This window comes from Physella acuta, unplaced genomic scaffold, assembly GCF_028476545.2.
Source record: "Physella acuta isolate Inbredline_101_S28 unplaced genomic scaffold, ASM2847654v3 ptg000424l, whole genome shotgun sequence".
Lineage (NCBI taxonomy): Eukaryota > Metazoa > Mollusca > Gastropoda > Physidae > Physella > Physella acuta.
Genome location: NW_026731943.1, coordinates 12,761 through 30,287, shown reverse-complemented (window position 1 = coordinate 30,287; position 17,527 = coordinate 12,761).

The following is a 17,527-nucleotide window of genomic DNA, read 5'->3' as shown; positions in this document are numbered from 1 at the left end:
GCAGACGTTTAAGTAATTAAAAAAAAAATATATATATTATTTTGTCTGGGATGTTTTAAGTGCATATTCACGAAGCAATAATAATCTTTTTTGTTTTTTGTTTTTTGTTTTAAATTACAAGACTTTGGTTTTTTTTTAGGATAAAGCGTGCTTTATATCACACATATTTATGGTCTTTATCGTATTATTAGGTTATGTTAAATAGAATGTCAGTGTTTATTTCAATTTGAGACATTATTACTTATATTAAAAAACAAATGCTATTGTTTATACCTGGGTAAAGTGATACATACATTATATGTTTTTTTTATTATAAACATACTAAAATGATTGCAAAGTTTTGCAACCGACAGTTCCTGTTAAATTTGTAAGACGCCATTTTGTCATTGGTTACTTCACCAAGGGCGTCATACACTTCATCAACAAGAATGGCGTTACACGAGAAATTAGCGCATTATATAATTTAACAACAGGAATGGCATTAAACGAAAAGTCACTCACAAGCATTAAACTATTACTTTACAAATAGAGGGCATTAAATTATTACGTTATAAATTGATTGGCACTTGATGCACCATCAAACGACAATGTAAGCATAATTAAGTGAAAGAGCATTTGCTACAATTTAAAAGTAAGGACAGTTTCTGGTTAATTGAGTGATTTTGCATTCGTGACAGCATCAAACCAAGGATAAAGTATGCCTAATTCAATGGATATGCATTCGGTACATCATCAAATCAATGATAATATATGCCTCCTTCAATGGATTTACATTTGGTACATTATCACATTCAATGATTCGGTATCCATCAGCCAATGGAAGAACGTTTGGCGGATCATCAAAGTCATGGATACTGCATGCCCCCTTCAATGGATCTACTGTTAGTACATCATCCAAGTCATGCAAATTGTATGCTTCATTCAATGGGTCTACGGTTAGTACATCATCCAAGTCATGCAAACTGTATGCTTCATTCAATGGGTCTACGGTTAGTACATTATCCAAGTCATGCAAACTGTATGCTTCATTCAATGGGTCTACGGTTAGTACATCATCCAAGTCATGCAAACTGTATGCTTCATTCAATGGGTCTACGGTTAGTACATCATCCAAGTCATGCATACTGTATGCTTCATTCAATGGGTCTACGGTTAGTACATCATCCAAGTCATGCATACTGTATGCTTCATTCAATGGGTCTACGGTTAGTACATCATCCAAGTCATGCATACTGTATGCTTCATTCAATGGATCTACTATTAGTACATCATCCAAGTCATGGATTCGGCTTGTCATATCGATCCGACTTGCATTTGGCACATCTTCAAGGCCATGAATTCTATTTCCCCTCATCACATAAAAGTGCGTTTGTTAAAACCAAGGCCATTCGAGCCATCATCCAACCTATATTACACAGATCTATAACCACTCCCGGGACGTTGAACATGTAGATGTGTTTACAAATGAAAACACGGCCCTGAGTTTGCGTGTCATCCTGCCATCTATCAGGCTATCGCAGGCAGACGTAAGCTGGCAGGTATCTCTCGATGGCGCAACTTTGATCCCCCTGTCAAACCTGCTCTGAGGGGAGTCCGTGATGACGTCACGTATTTCACAACATTTGTTACTTAACCGCACCTCTCCACACACCAGAGGATGGACCTTATGTGAAGATGTATAGGGGGGGGGGGGTCTAAGACAAATTTCCGAAAGACACTTGCCAGAATGGCATTCGCCCCAATAGGCACTTGCCATATGCCGAGGTCACAGAAACAGGCGAACTCTACTTCACTTGCTCCATAGACAGTCAGGTTTGAAAGGGAATTTACTTCTATAGCTTTGAATTACCTTGGAATGCAGTGTTGCAGTAACTGCTGAAAGGAAACCAGATTTGGTAAATCGTATCGCCTAAGGGGCTTCACTATTGTTTGATTTCGGAGTTTTCTCACTGACCTAGATGGGTTGCTGTCTCCATCTGAGGAGCCTCATCTCACCGAAGGTTCGAACCCGAAACTTCGGGTTTACAAATATGAACTTACCCACCCAACCTACAATTCCAGACCTGTAATAAACAGTCGACATAGTCTTGTTCTTATAACCATAATCCTCGTTACTCTACAATCAACGCCCAAGATAATCTTATACGAGGCTTAAGCATAATCGTAACGTTCAGAGTTTCTTTCAGACTTTTTTTTCTCCGGGGGAGGGGGGGAATTACTATCTTCGGGGGGGGGGGGGGGGGGGGGCTCAACATTTTCCGGGGGAGCGGACACTGGTAAAAGTATATGTTTTCTATATAAATTCATTTTCGTTCGGGAGGGGGGCGGTAGACTTTCATGGGGGTGGGGGGGGGGGGGAAGGGCTGGAAGAAACTCTGGTAACGTTAGATATAACATTTACCTCAATCCTAGCCGCAAACCTTATCCGAATCCTGAAACAAGACGTAACCTATTTCACGGTATCTACTCTTGCAATAGAAAAACAACGTTTTCTTTACATTTTTAGCGATTTGTTTGAAAAAAATCTTCACACTCTTGGGTTGGGGGGGGGGGGGGGGAGGCAGGGGACGACGGGCCTTAAGTGTTTTAAATAAGGCAGGGACAGGGGGAGGGTAAATGGACTCCTTACAGTACACGATCCAGCCATTGACTTGTCTAAACGTCGGCCATGAGAGCACACTCCGGGGCCACTGTGTTTGTCCGGTTGTCATGACGTAGCTTGTTGACACGCCCGGCCGGTGGGGGGAGGGGGGGACGGAGCCCGCTGATTGGCTGGGAGTGGCTATCTGAATGCGATCAGCTGACCACTTCATGTCGGGGTAGAGTTGACCGCCAGACGAGACTGAGTTCTGTCTGGTGGGGTGTTGTGTTTACCCGGTGATAACTGTCAAGTAGTGGTGTAAATGGTGTCTGGTGTGGTTATAGGGTGTTGAAAGCTGCTGTCAAGTAATGGTGTCTGGTGTAGTTAGATGTTGAATGCTGCTGTCAAGTAATGGTGTTAATGGTGTTTGGTGTAGTTAGACAGTGTTGAATGTTGCTGTCAAGTAATGGTGTTAATGGTGTTTGGTGTAGTTAGACGGTGTTGAATGCTGCTGTCAAGTAATGGTGTTAATGGTGTCTAGTGTAGTTAGACGGTGTTGAATGCTGCTGTCAAGTAATGGTGTTAATGGTGTCTAGTGTAGTTAGACGGTGTTGAATGCTGCTGTCAAGTAATGGTGTTAATGGTGTTTGGTGTAGTTAGACGGTGTTGAATGCTGCTGTCAAGTAATGGTGTAAATGGTGTCTGGTGTAGTTAGACGGTGTTGAATGCTACTGTCAAGTAATGGTGTTAATGGTGTAAATGGTGTCTGGTGTAGTTAGAAGGTGTTGAATACTGCTTTCAAGTAGTAGTGTAAATGGTGTCTGGTGTAGTTAGATGGTGTTCAATGCTGCTATCAAGTATTGGTGATTATGGTGTCAAACATTAGTTTCATTAGCCGGCATTGATTACTGGTGACAAAACATAGTGACGACTAATGGTGTCAGTAGATATCGTTTATTAATAGAGCTGATACTTGACTTCAGTGAATGGAAAACAATACTGATATCAATTAAATAGCTACAGCTTATTAATTTAAAAGAAACATATTTTAATGTGTAAACTAATGGTGTTTACTAATACTGTCTTATGTTTATAGAAGATAGTGCTCATTAATGACAACGAAAACATTGAGATTATCGATTTCTATTTGAATTTAGAAATATAAATAAAAAAACAGTTAAAATTTAAAAAAAAAAGGAAATGAAGTCGAATTACATTATAACGCATTGTTTTTAGTAGCTCTACTTAATTAAATCTAAACATAAAAGTCTAAATACACAACTATTTCTTCATCTCCTCATCTATAAATCTTTAACTTTCATGTGTGGTACCCCCAGAGTATGCAAAAAACAGGAATTACACAATACAAGTAAATACCAGTTATCGAAGGATAGTGAGGTAGGGGTGGGGTGAAGGGTGGTGTTTACCGTGCTCAGTGTAAAAAACAAGAATGCCTACAGTTTTTATGCTGAAGATAAAATATTGATTTGTAATTAACGTTGTTTTTTTGCGCATTAAATCTGATCTAAATTTAACTCGAGGATACAAAACTGTTTGTTTGGCGATCATAAATCATTTGATGATTAACTTTGATTTTTTTTAATTACACAATTTTTTTATACACAGGTTTGACTTAAAAACGAAGCGCTGTTAAAATGTGCGAACACTGGACTGTGAAGCATGACAAATATTTGCCTGAAAAAAGTTCTTTAAAAAAATCACAAATCAAGTATGAAACATTTAGGGTACACTGACCTAGCTATGTAATGATCACTATATATATATATATATATATATATATATATATATATATATATATATATATATATATATATAATCTCGTAATTTCTTTTTCATACAAATAATTTCTGAAACATAACATGGGAAAAAACTTACCCCCCTTCCCCCCCCCCCCACATCCTTGGAGACTGTAGGGTCACTCTTAATGTTTCTTAGTTTTGTGTTATGATACCATGAGTCATTTCTTTATAGTCTTTCTATAACTGACCATCAATTTGTGTTTACTATATCATAAGTCAATTCTTAATGAGGGCAAACCATTCCCCACTCTCCACATAACCCTTTATTTTATTTTTTTTTTACTGTTTTTGTCCCCCTTTTGTTAGAAATCCCTGGAAGAATCAAGTCTGACACATAGCCTGTATCAGGGGAAGGAATAATTCACCTAACGACACCTACAAGGCTTTACCGAGGTCTGAACCGGATTGAAGCAACATCGCTGTCCGTTTAACCGGAACCGGTTATAAATAAATAATCCGGTCATTTTCTGGTAACTTTGTTTCATGCATGGTTGCCGTTACCCAAACATAAGCTCATACAGACACGTTCTGTTAGCTAGTTCTCTATAATCAGGTAACAGAACTACCTAAGGATGGTTTTTTTCTTCTCACCCCGTTTGAATATGGGATGGGTTATGGTAGAAGTCGTATATACATATCTTAGTGACATCACAGAAGACAACCCGCAAGTTAAATTACGTCACATAGTAGGCCTACAGTTTAAAAGACGTAGCATAACGTCACAGAGTAATTGTGAAGTCTACTTAAAAGTGTACTTTTATTTTTAACGAGCCGACCAGCGGCATATCATTCGCCGCTATTTAGTTGCTTTATTTTCTACTTTTCAGTAATTCATAATTTGTGAATTCGACAGTACCAACGCTGCCACTGAAAATATTTGCTTTAAAACATTATCAGTAGGTCGTTAAGAACGATACTACCCCCACCCTCCTTTCCCCAACCCCTAACCTACACCCCCCCTCCGTGAAATCAGCCTCATCTTAGTTACCTCCCCTAAGTTTAAAACCGTTTTAAACTAAATTATCTGCCCCTAATAGCCGTCACTAAACCCGGCTCTACGAATGTAAACATTTAGCGTGAACCACAGCTCACCAGACCATGTAGGGGTGGGGTGGTAAGGAGCGCGCTTACAGCTTGTTTTCTATTGTCTCCAAGAAGAGAATTATATATATAGATTATAGATAGTTTGTGTTAAGCCTTACTAAATCTATAGGACGGCGTGGCCTAGTGTTAGAGAGCTAGACTGCTAACCAGAAAGTATCTAGCTCGAATTCGGTTTCAATTGAGTAAAATGTCCCTGATTCCACCCATCTCTGATAGGAGCCTAACTCACGTTAGGGAAACAAAATCGGCTGGTCATAGCGCTGACTACACTATCCCTTCATAAGCCGAGGTCTCTGACGCAGATAAACTCTACTTCATCTGCCCCATGTATCTTGGGCACGAACGGGAAAATATCATGCTTACTAGATCTAAAAACAATTAACGCCCAAAAGATTTGACAAGATTTAAAAACAATCCACCAAAAGTATTCTTGTTCAATTAAGATTACATACGCGAATCAACTCCTTATAATGGTGCTTTGTAAAAAAAAGTTAAAATAATTTTAAAAAATTATTAAAGTCAAGGTACTTAAAAAGAAAATCAAGGACATTCTAATGAAACCATCACCGAAAGCGTCATAACCGAGCTAAATAGAGATGCTTAATGTCCAATCTTGCACACAGATAAACAATTCTGAATGCATTTCAAGCACTACACTCACGCTATTTTCGGACTGCATCAAATCATAAATCGAGTTAATGCTAACTCAGGACGTGTCTATACCTGCTTTCGGCATTATGAAACTCACATCTCTAATGATAAAACCATGTTTTGCAGGTTTAATTGCTGTGCTAAATTTAGGCTTTTTATGCGTTTCAGGACAAGCAGAGTCAGTGGTAAGATCGAATACTTTGAGTACCTAACGCTGTGTTGGACACACATCAGTTAGTGTGTTGTCGAAAGCTTGGTATGTGTAAAGATAGGGCTTGTAAGTCACCTCATAATTATACATTAATCATCTAATCACTAACCCCGTCGTTAACCCTAACAAAATCTCCATCATTAAACCTTCACTAACCCCATCATTTCCATTCATTAATCCCATTTTTAAATTATGAGTTACCTATCTTTTATCTCATTATTTTTCCAGCTATTAAAGCATATTCAACTTATAATTAACACCATCATTTTAAAAAAAGAAACAAAAAGAAAAAAAGGGGTGGGTGGTGTTTTATGTTAGTACTACTCTCAAAATGAAAAAAAAGGGGGCATTTTCCGTTATGTCTTGTTAGCGATCATTACATCTCTTGAATTGTGTATATCATGGTTATGTCCCTTGAGTGTTCAGTGTGTTTACTGTAATGTGAATCTGATGTGTACTTGTTAGGCAGTTAACAAAAGGTAAAATCGGAGACAGGACGTGTCGTCTGAGCTAGTGTTACCGTTATTGAATAAAGTGAATTGAAATTAAATAAATTGAATTGAAATTAAATAAAATATAAAGAATAAATTAATAAATAAATTGAAATTATCTATCTGTATACAAGAATAAAGTATTAAGGTAAACTCAGAGAAATATGTCTGGTAAACAGTCAGCACAGGACAAAACTTAACACTTACATAAAACGCATGTGTCAGCATATACGTCAGGCTGATGCATGTACCTCAACCACTCGCCCATTCACGAGCTTCACATCAAGCAAACCAATCATTCACCCAAATCACACGCTTCAATCATACGCCCTAATCATAGCCCCCAATTGTAACCCCCTATCATACATCGACATGCCCATACTGACAGCACATAGCTCTGGATGAAACCAGTCTCAAACGGCTTTCATCTTTACATATCTGTTAATCCCTGTTCCCTTCACGGCCGGTCCCTTAAAGGGATAAATAGATCACCCCCCCTTCTACCCCAGCCGTCATTAAGAAGCGCCAAACGCGGACTATGTAATGGAGAGTGGTACGCCCGTTCCTTATTTCCATAGCCAGTTTCAGCTCAACACGGCGGTGTATGTGCTCATGCATAAATTCATGCTATTCATTCAGAAATATATTTTTTGTGTGTTTAGCTTTTTTTTAAAAATTGGTTGCATCATGGGTTTTTTATTTATTTATTTTTTAATCGTCTTTTGATGGTAAATTTAATGTATTACAGCACATTTTTTTTAAAATGCTAACATTTGTACAAGTAATGTTTGGATAATTTGTTTTTCGGCATAACAATCGACACTTTGATAAAAATGTTTTTAAAATAAATTGTACAAAGTTGATTATTGAAACATTATATACAATATATAATAACATTATATAAAATACATCAACTAAAAAAGTGTAGGTACATTTTAATTTTAGTATATTTTTTATTGTAGACCTAAACATTGAGTTATGACATGTGTATAAATTTTTTAAGATAATGTGGGTTTATGCGGTACAGTGATTTTTAAGCCATACTCTTTGTACAAAAATATATTCTCATCATATATTAAGTATCATTTATATACATAAGATATAAAAAACGAGCACACGCATTTATATATATATATATATATATATATATATATATATATATATATATATATATATATATATATATATATAGTATTATTTATTTTATATATTATTATTTATTACAAATAATTAAAATGTATGCCTGTAATTATATTACTTATGTCACTATTCGTTTATGTTATGCACTTTATGATGTTTTTCATGCATGTGATATTTTCATGTATGTTATTATAATTATCTTTTAACTGTATTTTTGTAATGATCTTTTTAATTGTAATTTTATTTCAAAGGATCTTTTCTGATGTATTTTTCCAAATGATCTCCTCCAGTATATTGTTTTAACATAGATTTCAACAGTCGGCTTGAGATCTTGAAAACCTGGCACATTGCACACATAGACAGAAGTCGTACAAGGAAAACAAAATACGTCACACACGCAAGCATAGCAGAGAGGATCCTTTAATAGGGCGGCTCTATCTAAGGGGAGGTAACACGGCCTGTGAAAGGGGCAGAAAAGAAGGGAGTGAAACCGAATTGGGTTGAAATTTCATTTTGCAGTCGTGCTAAAGTTGGAATCGATCGGACAATAAACGTCGCACCGGAAACGGTGTGGAGTTTCATGCGCCTATTGAAAAGAAATTTTTTTAGAAAAAAAAACTGAAGCATCAAATGATCTATCTAACAGCGCTATATCCCTGAATGTCTGCGGAAAAGAACGAGTTTTTTTTTTCTGAGGCTGTAATTAAAAATTGCCTTTATACATGTTAACAGCACTAGTTCCGTGTTAAGGTGTTGTTGTAATAGAAATTGTACATGCGCAAATTTAGGTTTGATATCCACATATCCACATATTTAAAACTGTAAAAAATATCTCCGCAAAAAATAATTAGTACATTAGCAGTTAAACCAAAGCGTTTTCTTTTTCCGACTATGGTTGTCTTTTTTGTTGTATACCTAACTGCTGATTTATTCTTTAAAGAATATTAATACACTCTTTAATGTTCTATGGCAACGGACCAATCAACTGCCAGTTGAAGTAGAGATCCTCCAGAGAAAATGGAAATGGATTGGACACACACTCAGGAAGCCTGTATCCAGCATAACAAGACAGGCCCTCATCTAGAATCCACAGGGCAGGAGGAGGAGAGGCCGACCAAGAAAGACCTGGAGACGTGATCTGGAAGAAGACACCAAGAAGATTGGATACACCTGGGGACAGTTGGAGAGACTAGCCCAGGACAGAGATGCCTGGAAAGCTCTTGTCAGCGGCCTATGTCCCAGTAGGGACGACAGGCAAACCTGACCTAACCTAACCTAATTAAATGTGTTTTTTATTATAATATTTCATATTGATAATTTTTTTATTGAAGCCAAGCTTAAATGGGCTAAAATCTTAAGCTACGATAAAACATTTATAAGAGAAGGAAGATTGATCAGCTAAGGCTAAAATATGTTATATTGTCCCGGTGTGAAGTCCTCGTGAGAGACGTTACGTCACAAGGCGGAGCGGTGGGTGCGACCGCTCCAGGTGACACCATCCAAGGGGAGGGGGTGGCACCATCCAATGGGGTGGTACCATCCAAGGGAGGGGGGTGGCACCATCCAAGGGGCGACACCAACAGGAAGCAAATCAAAATTTAATGAGAAACTGTTATTTTCTGTTAGTTTCGTTGTTGTATGAAACATATGCCACAGTGTGTCACTACCTGGATGAGGTGATACCAAATTAACTTTAATTTAAGTTTATATTTTAGACGCTGGCGTAGGGCAAGGGTGACACCATTAGTTTTCCGGCCCGGGTGTATATGGCCTTGTCCAGTTGTTTCTACACCAAAAACTCGCCATAACATTGTGTTCAGATTACAGCGTCAGTGTGTAAATATAGTTGTACCACTGTAAAGCTATTTATCTAAAAAAAACTGTTTTGCTACACTACATTTAAATATTGAACAGTATTTTTAGTATTTTTATTGACTATTGACTATAGTTGATACACTATGTGTGGCCTATATGTAATATTTCCCCAATTAATGTTTCATCTAACTTATCAGAAAGCAAACATTAAAACATTTATGATTGCAGATATAACTGTGGTTTATGATAAGATTTTATGCTGACCAAAATTTAAACAGGTATTGCAGTACTTTAATCTTTAAACAAACCATTTCTTAACACAGACATAACGAATGTATATCTTCTACACGTGTGTTAGTTCCTAACCAGAATGAATAACTGATGTGTTTGTGTTTATTTAAAGCATAATCTTAGCTTAGCATTTCTAGCGGCAGTATTATCGTGGATTTTTTTTATTTATTTTTTATTTTTTTGTAAATTGTTGATTTCTTTAAGAAAAGAGATTCTCTTCTTTTAAAATGATTCAAAAAAGTAAAATCTGACATGCATGCAGTTCACCAATGCAGCAATCTAGCTAGCAGAGAAAAAAATTCAAACAAAATCTTAGCCAATGCACCCACACTCACACAATGTCTAAGTTCACTGAATTAAAATTTAACCCCGGAAAAATAAAAAGTATGATATTTAAAAAAAAAATTACATCATATTTTAAAAATAAACAAAAGAAATGGAAGTTAATTAAAAAAATAAACGAATTCGGACAGACACAAAACAAAACAAAAATAATATTGAGAGAGATATTTTGTAGTTGGGAAGGGGAGATTAACGGGGTTGTTTTTGTGTGTAGAGACGTGTGTATGTGGGGGGGGGGGGGAGGGGGGGTGACAGAATTATTAACGACTCACGCCTGTCCAATATCTGATCAGTGTGAACGCTGAATCGGAAATACCCCAAGTTTTGATACATTCTTGATAAGATCACACTTTTCTCTCTATCACATTTTTTCTTTCCCCTTCTTCACCTCCAAGATAAGATAACTCGGGCGTCGCTCTATCTTCCATTGATTTCCCCTTTTCCCCCAACAAAGCCGCTGTTATTAAAGCTAGTTTCCTGTTGTTATTTTTTTTAATCAATTTAATTTTTTTAATATAGTTTATTTTAAACAGGCTTGGCATATTGAATTGTTTTCTTCGCTAAGGTTTTATAATTTTCTTTCCTTTAAATCACTGGGTTAGACAGTTCAAATGTTTGAACGCTCTTGTAAGCTGTGACCTACATTGGTGGGTGCACTGTAATATCCAAGAGGCCCGGTAAACTTTAAAGCCACCTCCCGTCCCCCCAACACTTATTCAAAATGTAATTACTCATCTTTCCTGCATCAAAACCATCATTGGGTTGTTTTTTGTGGGGACTTCGGGGTTTTTTAACTTGGAGATAGCAGGCCATTACCGACAATGTGTAGCTTTTTGTGTTTTAGTAGTTACATGGATCCTTGGCGTGGCCTAGCGGTAGAGAGCTGGACTATTAACCCGAGAGTCTCGAGTTCGAATCCACGAAGCTCCTCCTTCGAATTCTGGATACCATAGCATTAACAAACAAACAAACAAAAACATTGCTTGGAATGTTACAGTTGCATACCTCTCGAGATTTTTTTCTGGGGGACCCACTTGTATTTTTTTTTAGTAGAGCGGCAGGCCAATCTACCAGCAAGCAAGTTTGTGGGTGGGGAAAGGAGAGATGGGTGTCAAAATTTTTTAATAATCAACACCCCGTTAAAAGTATATCAAAAGTGTATCCTTTCTTCAAAGTGTGTTACCAAGTTGGTACCAAACATAAAACAGCATTTGCTTGTACCAATAATTAAATGTTCTATAAAACATGGAAATTAATCTACCACTGTTAATCGTTTCATTTTTATCGTGTTTAGAATTCTCTAACGAACTTACGAAATATTCTTTTTCAATCAAATCTAAATCTAATCAGTTTTGTTTCTAAAACTATTTTTTTAAACAAAAATACAAACAAAAGAAAATGATTTTTTTAAAGGTTCGGCAACCTTGAAACATTTCCGTAAAACTCACTTTAATGTGGATTGTCTTATCCTGTTTGAACTATTTAAAAAAAAAAAAAAAAAAAAAAAAAATCAACTAAGATAACGATTTAAAAAAAAAAAACTTCTAGGTTCGACCACCCATGGACACAGAACCGGAAGTGAAACTAACCACTTGGGACGTGCTGATCGAAAACCAAACAGGCAGCCTGATTGATACATAAACCTCCAGCAAAGCCAAAGTTGCCAGGGAAAGGAGTTTAGTGCACAGGCCGTTGCTCATTGATTTTCTATTGAGGGGTCTCCGGTCCCCTGGCCAATCAACACAAATAGTACCTTCTCCGCTCCTTTCTTGGGTAAGAACTTCCTGTAGTCGACTCTGGAGCAGGCAGTTTAGTGGACAGGTTTATCGAACAATCATAGGCCGCGGAGATTAAGGTATAGATCATAGAGTAAGGAAATCGATTGTCGAGGGATCCCTACACATTTAGGAGTCGGCTATTTTTACACTACATGTATATTTCGCGATTGTATTGCGCAATTTTCGGTAGAGCTGTACTTACGACATCTGGGAATTTGTCGTGTAAAATCGTTAGAGGTGGTAATTCTAAAGTAGGAAGGCAACAGCTAAATTATAAAGTATTTATTTAGTCAGTGAACTACACACTTTATGAGCTATTTGCTGTTTTTCTAAATATACTTTATAACTAGGCTCGAAACATTGTTAGGCTAAATATATACTTTACATATTTAATTACTATATATATATATATATATATATATATATATATATATATATATATATATATATATATATATATATATATATATATATATATATATATATATCATTTACTTTTTTTTTAAGTAAGGAGCATTTTATTAACAATGTTACCTAGTTTTAAGTTATGGATGTGTTGTGAGGTCAGCCCACAGTACGGATGTGGCTATTACATTTTTCCTTATCTTCCTTAACGTCTTTAGCTATTCCTTCATCTTCATAAAAAAAAAATTTCATAATAACCTGTGACACACATTTTTCCGACACCTACTGAGAACTTAGCTTGCCTTTGTAGCCTATATGGTGATCAATGGAATTTACAAGCATAGCTTTATATACGGCTTTGATGATTTGTTTAGCTTAGTACTATTTCGACACATTTGTATTCTGTTAGATCTAAGCAGAAAATGGCTTTGACATTTGAAAGGTCTTATGACATTTATAGTTAAGAATTTCTCGACTGTTTGAGAATGTGTATCTTTTTTTTTAAAGTTAAATAACAAATTAAAAACCAGAGTAGTAAAATTTCAGCGATCATCTTTATACGTGTGTATGTTTGTTTTTCAACGCCCATGTCTTTATAAATTGTTATCTCCCTTACTTGTTTTGGAGACCTTTCGGTTGTGGCCCCTGTTTATTTTTTTTTTTTTCGAGTTACCTCCCGAGGCATCCTGCGGAGCTAAACGGTAGCTTGAACACAGAACAGGAATGAATCTAGATTTAACGTTGACAGAAAACTACCGGTTAAAAATCTTTTATAAAACCCACGTATCCTATCTTCCCCGAAGCTAAACGTGAGTGAAAAAAAAAAAGAAATTGGTGTAGGGAGGGGAGAGAATTACCGTCTTTGATTCGGGAATTTAAAAATAATCTTTTTTATTTTTGATTTTAACCGGCGGTAGTCGGGGACATGAATCAAGGGGAAAGCCTTCAGATAAGCGCTTTAAATTTGGTACTGAAGGGAGATAATTAGTGACTGAGCGTGAATTATTTCCCCTTGTGTCTTGTAGTGGGTTGATCTGTATTGATGAATGGATTTCCTTATTAGGAAGTCTTTTTTTAGTGTTGCTTTTATTTTTAAACGTTATCTAAGCATTTTATCTACATCATATATTTTTTGTTTTAATTGATATTTAATTAAATTAATTAATACAATTGTTTAACTTAATATATAAAACAATATAGCGGGATTTGTTGTATTTTTGTATGATGAAACTATTGTCTTCTTCTTCTTAATCCCATTCGTGCCCAAGACACATGAAGCAGATGAAGTAAAGTTCATCTGATTCATTGACCTCGGTGTAAGAAGGGATAGTGTGGTCAGCAGTATGCCCAGCCGCTTTTTGTTTCCCTAACATAAGTTAGGTACCTATCAGAGCTGGATGAACTCAGGGACGTTGCAGTGATTTGAACCCGGATTCGAACTCAAGACTCTCGGGTTAGCAGTCTAGCGCTCTACCACTAGTTGTGTGTGTGTATTTCTGTACGCTTGTGTGTGCACGTGTGTAAATGTGAGAGCGTGTATATGTATTTGTGTGGGAGTGCGCGCGTGAGTGCGTGTATCTGTGTCTGTGTGAGTGCAGTGCGTGTGTATCTGTGTGTATACATATGTGTGTGAGCGTGAAGTAGCTTCGCAACCATACAAAAACACACTATACAATGGACTTGATTTAATATGTGATCAGAACTAATTACTTTTGAAGCACAACTTTCCAAACCGGTACATTTTCTCTCAATATTAATAGTAGTTTAATAATCCAATGAATGTTTGATTAAGACATCCCCACACAATCTTTCTATTCGTCTCAGAAAGTTGGCTAAATCAGGCCAAACTTGAACAGTGCTTTATAGTTTGATCGACATTTCAATACAAAACGATATTTTTCCACCAACCAGGATTTGTTTAAAAAGAAAAACATGTTTCTTTAGTCAAAAGTCTTGTGGCTATATATGCACTAACCTAACCTATCACTACATTCACACCCAGTCAAATCCATATACATAGCATTAAGCTTAATACTGACTTAACCGAATCTCATATTACGTCTTCAACATTATAGCGATACTTTATCTGTCTTTTTAGCTCTAAGTATTACTAAATTGTACTTAGTAAACGCTAATATTACTTAAGACATACACCTAAATATGTATATATCTATGCATATAAAAATTAAGACAAAAAAATAAGCTCTATGATGCCTTTAAATTTAATCCGCTTATTTTTTAAATCAAGAAAAAATATGAGGGATTTTACAATTCAACTTTAACACCTCTAACAAAGCTCCTTCCAACAGCTCGATAACAACGTGTATAACAAACTTTCCCCAACACTATATAACAAGGTTATTTCCAATACATATATAAAAGAACTACTTCCAACACCTCTGTACCAAAGTTTATAACAACGTTCCTCTCAACACCTCTATAACACAGTTCATCCCAACACCTCTATAACAACGTTCCTTCCAATACCTCTATAACAAAGTTCCACCCAACACCTTTATAACAAAGTTCCTCCCAACACCTCTGTAACAAAGTTCATCCCAACACCTTTATAACAAAGTTCCTCCCAACACCTCTATAACAAAGTTCCACCCAACACCTCTATAACAAAGTTCCACCCAACACCTTTATAACAAAGTTCCTCCCAACACCTCTATAACAAAGTTCATCCCAACACCTCTATAACAAAGTTCCACCCAACACCTCTATAACAAAGTTCCACCCAACACCTCTATAACAAAGTTCCACCCAACACCTCTATAACAAAGTTCCACCCAACACCTCTATAACAAAGTTCCACCCAACACCTTTATAACAAAGTTCCTCCCAACACCTCTATAACAAAGTTCATCCCAACACCTCTATAACAAAGTTCCACCCAACACCTCTATAACAAAGTTCCACCCAACACCTCTATAACAAAACCCCCCAACACCTCTATAACAAAGTTCCATCCAACACCTCTATAACATAGTTCACGCAGATGTCTTCAACTCTCCTAAACCGGAACTGACGTCATCCCAGGTTTCTTCTGTCTACAGTGCTAGAGGAATATTTTTCTTGCTGTTTTATTTAATTACCCGAGTCTTTAAGGCTTTCGGTTTTCATTAATTCTCGGGTTTACCTCGTGATCTCGCGAGAAGTCGACGAGAATTTCTTGCCGTGTCCCCGCATAAATATTGGTTTGCTTCATCGATTTTTTACTATAAATTAACGAGCTACAGGAAACATTGAACACAGCATTTATTTCTTTGCATCTCTATTTATAAATATAATAAAATATAAACATAAGCATATATATATATATATATATATATATATATATATATATATATATATATATTAAGCATATATATATATACATAAAGATGTGTGTGACAATATATATATATATATATATATATATATAATTTATTTATAAATATAAATAGTTTATATTTTATGCATTGTTAACCAATGTATAACCGTTCACATTTACAATAGTAACTTACAATATACAACTGTTGTTTTTTCTGATGGGGAAGACCCTTTTTCCTTCAAATAAAAGCTTTTAACAGTTAGAGCAACATATTTTAAAATATTATTTGGCATGGTTTAATCCAATTAGGCAAGTCTACGTCTGCAAATATGAAAATTATCCGCATTGTGACCAGGTTTCTGTAAATCTTTGATTGCCTCTGCCAGCGTGTCAGCTTGGCGCCCTCATTGCTGTTGTGTCCTGTATGATGTAAGCGATCCAGATTGAGCAGGGAACTGGCTACTCCGCGGCCAAAATTGAGAATCAATATTTTCCATTTGGCCTCAATGTCCCGCAAGACGTATACCACTGACAGTTGTGTTGGTTTTATGCGTTTTCCGGGGGTCGGAACATTTGAGAGATGGCCAGGGTAGTGTGGCATGAGATCCTTCGTGATACTCTTTATGGTTTTGTTAGCTTCTCTCTCGTTATGCTCATTGCTAAGTTATTGTTTTAAAAGCGTTTCCTAAACTATAAATATCTTTAAATACGTGTTTACTAGTTTCTTTGTTTTCTTAGTCATTTAAGTAAAACGTTTAAAAAAAATTATAAATTACTTTATGATACTATTTTTGTATTATAAATGTAGCTCAATACGTAGGATGGCATAAATCATGTTATATTTCTATGATGCGTGTCAAACTTAAACATTCCTACTCATTAATATGTTCTGTAATTGAAAATATACAATTTTGATTACGCCTCCTCACCATCATAAAAATATAGTACCTATTTGTGTAAACAATTGAACCCAAACCAGGACAGAGATCAAATATTTTCTTAGACCGTAATCTCTCAAATAAAAAGAACATCTCTAGGAATAAACACCAAACCCATATCACCCCCCCCCCCTCTTGTGTCAAATTCTCAACCTCGACCGACAAATTTACAAATAGTAATTCAGGTAAATTTTAAATATGTAGATTTCAATTGTAGGGCAATGTAAAAATAATATAATAGTTGATCTGAAGTTGGGTCTCGCTAAAAGTAGGTTCAAACCCATATAAAAAAACGTTTTAGCATTTGTTCAGGTACAGAAAAATTATGAAGGCAACATCTGCACATTTCATTACAATTTAGTAATATTTCTATCAGAAAACATATCTTTCTCATTGGGGACATTTTCATAGCACTTTACAACGCTAATACATCGTTAAACTTATTATAAAAATACTTGTTCAAAGGTTTTTTTTTTATTTTATCTACGGAACCTGCTTTCAAGAGAGTTAAGACATTCCTGGATTTGTACCCTACTACTTTACTAACATCAGCAGACTTTGCCCAGCTTCCTCTAGGGTTCCTTGAAACATTTAGATGATCCATAAGCATACTAGTTGTCTTTTTTTTAAATCTAGTAATTGTT